At 32.0% G+C, this 4,781-nt stretch overlaps 1 long non-coding RNA gene across 2 annotated transcripts in view; it reads right to left on the bottom strand.

Moving 5' to 3' along the window:
* Positions 1 to 3,943: 3,943 nt before the first annotated feature.
* LOC111618204 overlaps positions 3,944 to 4,781 on the bottom strand; it is an 8,646-nt gene continuing 7,808 nt past the window's right edge. The window contains exons 1-3 of one of the 2 annotated variants that reach the window (XR_002755537.1): positions 4,576 to 4,729; positions 4,312 to 4,500; positions 3,970 to 4,038 (exon numbers count right to left, since the gene is read on the bottom strand). This is a non-coding gene — a long non-coding RNA (uncharacterized LOC111618204). Of the gene's footprint in view, positions 4,039 to 4,311; positions 4,501 to 4,575; positions 4,730 to 4,781 lie in introns of those variants that run through there. The other variant, XR_002755538.1, reaches the window with a different exon arrangement.

Raw genomic sequence — 4,781 nt, 5'->3', positions numbered from 1 at the left:
ATAATATATCTATTACCCATAATTATCTCGTTACAATTTTCAATATTTATTTTATATTATTTACTAATGTTAAATTCTATTCCGCTTCGATTTCCAAATTGCTTCAAATACGAAAGAATCGACGATTTTTCGTATCTTTTGCCAGCTAAATCGTCAAAGCCATTCTTATTTCACACACTAATTTCATTTGAAAATAGTAGTCAAAGCCAACAAAACAATTTTTGCATTTTTATGCATTTGCAGAGCCATTTTATCGTAAAAATGTCGAACAAATTTTTTTATTAAAGCGTTTATATTTAACTTAGGCATTGGCCTTTCTCTTTTAATGTTTTCTTTTTCATTATATGATCTCAAGCCAAAACTTTTTTAAAATAAATCTTCAATATCGCAATTTCATTCCGAATCACTAGCCACAATAATAGGGCTAAAATTTAAAATAAAATTATAAAACTTACTTGGTGAAATAAAATGTGTGGTGGATATACATACTTTTAAAGAAAATTATAATTAAATATAGCTTTGTAATGAAACGTACATAAAAGTAACATAAAATATTTTTTACTCTTTAAATCGTAACCACTACGTCAAATAGCTCCCTACAAGTGGAATCAAAGACTGTCCTGCTAGGTGTGCGGTGCGTACATGCACGCGGGCTGCCAAATCCCTAGGGTGCCGATACCGGTCAATGTCAAATGTCAAAAGACGCGACAGGGTTCTTGTAAATTTTAAACGTTTCTCCCCATTGCTGTAAAAGTCTAAATATGTTAAACTTAATAGATTGTCTGTCGTTTGTAATATTCCGGCTCTTTCGTCAGGGTTTTGTTTATGTTCCCACTTCCCTAATCGCTTAATTATTTAACTACTACTTAAGTAGAAATAAGTCGAAACCGGTTACTTTGTACTCGAATATTTGTAGTCTCGGGAAAAAATGAAAAGACAATTTTTATGACAAACGAATAAATAAATCGTAAATTAAAAAAAAATAAATTCTAGAGCCTTTTCTGTGCCTCGTGCATCTCTCTCATTCATTAAATTTAGTTGTAAATGACGCTGTCGAAGTAACGATTAATTTTTTAACATTATACAGGAATTGTACACGTTTTTTTCTACATCCCCTTAAAGATGGGATGTACGAAATCGTAATATCACTGGTTTAACATCGAAATCCGTGAGTAATATGAAATCAGAGAGCAGAATAAATATATCAAATATTTTAATGGCTTTTTTTAACTCCTGTCAACTATACAGAACTATCGTAAAAGCATACCAGTAAATTCTTATCGGTTGGGTTAAGTTATAAATCTACTCGTTATTCACGTAATCGAAATATATAGTGGGCAGGCGGCTAACAGCCCAGAACCGGTCCTTGATAGAATTGAGATCGTTATATCTGCAGCTTCCACCCAAGGTCGTTGGCTTCTACCGGCTAAACGGGTGAGGTTGGTGCTCCGTAAAGCGCATGCGTGAATCTGGCTTTTTGGAATCTGAAAATTTCAGAGATTTTACTTTGCCACTAATATTCGAATATACAAAAGCAATTTTTTTTTTCACGTGTAGTATAAAAATTTGTAATAAGATACATAATGCGGTTATAATGAAATATTGTGCGATTATTTTCGTATAATTAAAATTAATATTTATTTATTTTTTTGAAAATACAAGGGAAGCGGCGCTTCCATCGCTTCTAATGACGGCACGCCACTGATTTACGATATAGCATTTTGATGGCTATCACAAATAGTTTCTGTAACTAAAATACCGGGATACAATATGAAGACGTCTGTTAAGTTACTCATATTGTTTGTTGTGATTTCTTGCCTACTTTCATAAAGAAAAATGCTGAATTCTTTCAATTACAAGTTCACCCCTGATCTAAATACTTTTTCACTGTTTAATCACTCGACTGGAATGAATCATAACTTAAAAATAGTGTTAAGATTTAAATAATTTATTCGCTTTTTAAATAATCAAAAGTTTTATGTTTAGTAATTTGAGCAATTTGAATTGATTGTATTTTTATTTCCGTGGTACTTCTCTGTTAACGGGATACGAGTTGTAACTTTAATCCGAAGCGTGATATCATCCCAAGTGCAAGGGACTCGCTATTGCTCGCACCAAAGCGCACGACTACATGCAGAGCATGGAGAACAGGCAATATATTGATACATGTTAAAAACATCTTTTGGAGGCCAATACATTTCGTATCTTGCGAAGGGTCTCATGTACAGGAATGCTTCCTTTAAATTTTTGCTCTTATAGGGATCAATAATTCTGAGGGATGCGAAACCACACATTCAGAGCTTGGATCTTACCCGTTGCTGTACATATCGACTGGTGTCAATAAGAAAAATTATTTAGGCCAAAAGACATCATGAAAAAACATGTGTCTTATGATGTCCGTTTTTTGAAGACGTTTGACTGAATCCTGAAATGACAAACAATAATAATAATTACTTGCAATGCTCGATACTGTTTGAAATGTATTTTCATCTGTTAATTGTAGTCAGCTTGTATTACAATAAGTTATTCGGCTCGATATTACTAATTAGAATTTCATTATCGTAAACATTCGCCACTCTCTATTAAACAAACTGAATTAACTATTTTAAAATAAATATATACGCATAAACAGGAACTATATGATGGAAGTAAGAATAAACTAATCCTTCCTACTTTTAAGTATAGTTTGAATGCGTGAATCACGTCTAAAGTCGAAATAGGACGGAAGATTTTTCTCGTATTTTTTATATATATATATTTTTTTGAATTAAAATTTTACACCCCACTTAATAGTTTTCTAAAGTTTTATTATTTATTATGAATAATTTACGCAAATATTCATTAAATTATGCATAAATTGTGTTGAAATGTATTTGTATTATTAAATGAATGGATGCGTTTTTTATTAACTACATAAAAGTAATTAATTTCTCGCATAAAACAACATAAACACTAATATTTAATACTTTGAGGTTTAACGAAAAATAATTATGCAAACGAATGCGTCATATAAGAAAATACATTAACTACAATAAACATTTTAATCTTACTTTTTCCAGTAAATCGTCGATTACGTCCATTGCATTTATCGACAGATGCAACAAATACTGCACCCGGACGTTTTGAGCGACTGAAAAGACGTTGTTACATTAATCACACGTTTTTTCTTTTTGCCGTTAACAAACTAAAAATAATCATCGCTTACTTTTTATTATCTCCATAAAGGACATATTGTCAATATTCGGAACTTTTTCTAAATACATTTCCATCGGCGTTTTTCCTATTAACATTTGATATAAGAGAATTCCGAATGCCTACGAATCGCAGTAAGCATCTAAGATGAATGCATATTACTGTATTAATAATTACAAGACTTAAACAAAGTGACGTGATTAAATTGGAATAGAACAACTTACCATACGGTTTTCCTCGAAGATTTCCGGACAAACATAGAACAAAGTCCCACAAGATTTATTCGGATTCCGTTCAAACTGAGAGTAAGATAATCGGTTAATGAGAAATCAACACTTGTACGAAAATTAAAATAATATTTTACACACTACTTATTGTGCAGAGACCGAAATCGATCAGTTTCGCTCCTTTCGACTTATGTAGCATGACGTTATTCGACCCGATATCTCTGTGAATGATTCCTGTCGAAGACACAAACAAATTCATTACTCAATTTACATTTGTTAAAGAGACGAATTAATAAATAGATTTTAAAAATTACCTCGATCATGAATATACATTATGGCCGAAGCCACTTGAGCACCGATTATTTTGACTCGGGCTTCTTCGAAGGGTCCGTCATTTTCTAAACTATGAGTTATATCCTGTCCATCCACAAAGTCGGAGACGAAACAGAAACTGAAGAAGACAATTATTATTACATAAAACCATAAAGTATTACTAATAAATCAAATGTAGAGTCAAAATTTACCTGGTATTTGTTTTGAAGAAACATATTAAAGAGACGATGTGGGGATGGCTCGATACGGTTGCCCACGCTTTTCGTTCTTTATTCAATTCGCGCCTCTATAAGTAAAGTCATTTTTTAAGTATATACTAGATACAAATTAAGAATATTCTGTAGACATTTGTAATTAATGTTTATACAACATCGATTTATTTCCGCTTAGAGCATCATCAATAAATGATGTGTGAATGTGATGATTTTTAATATCGAGATTAAACGTTTTATGTACAGAATATGCTTATTAAATTATTTTATATTATATGGACTTGGTTGTCAAATAATTTTCTACTATTATAAAATTAAGAATATGAGAAACAAAGCTGAAAGCACACCTGTGCAAGACAAAAGCGCTTTCTCTCGACGACTTTCAAAGCCACGTTTTGGTCAGAGTTTCTGCAGCGAGCCAAATAAACTGTTCCAAAAGCCCCCTTTCCAATTTCTTGAAATTCATAGTCATTAATAATGTCTTTATTCATTTTTGAAGAATCAACTCCGAATTGAGAATCTTCCGATTGACAATTCTAAAATCACAGAGTCATTTAATGGTAAACTCCGCTAAGTGAAGCATTAAGTGTATACGAAGAACGAGAACTTACCTGCGAATCGGAAATCTCTGCTGTATTACAGTGACAACAACAGAATTTATAGAATACGTTTCTACAGAATTCTATAAATTTTCCTGTTTTCTTTTGCTTCTTGCCATGGAACTGTGAATCCTCCTTTTCTACGGGGAGACACTTTGTTCCATGCAAATTTTCGTCAATCTAAGAAAAGTGAATAATACAAATCAACTACGCTTGAA

The sequence above is a fragment of the Centruroides sculpturatus genome, unplaced genomic scaffold, assembly GCF_000671375.1.
Source record: "Centruroides sculpturatus isolate CEXI.00-Female unplaced genomic scaffold, Cexi_2.0 scaffold69, whole genome shotgun sequence".
Lineage (NCBI taxonomy): Eukaryota > Metazoa > Arthropoda > Arachnida > Scorpiones > Buthidae > Centruroides > Centruroides sculpturatus.
Note: the sequence above shows the minus strand (reverse complement) of the source record. Positions and strands in the feature narration are given on the sequence as shown.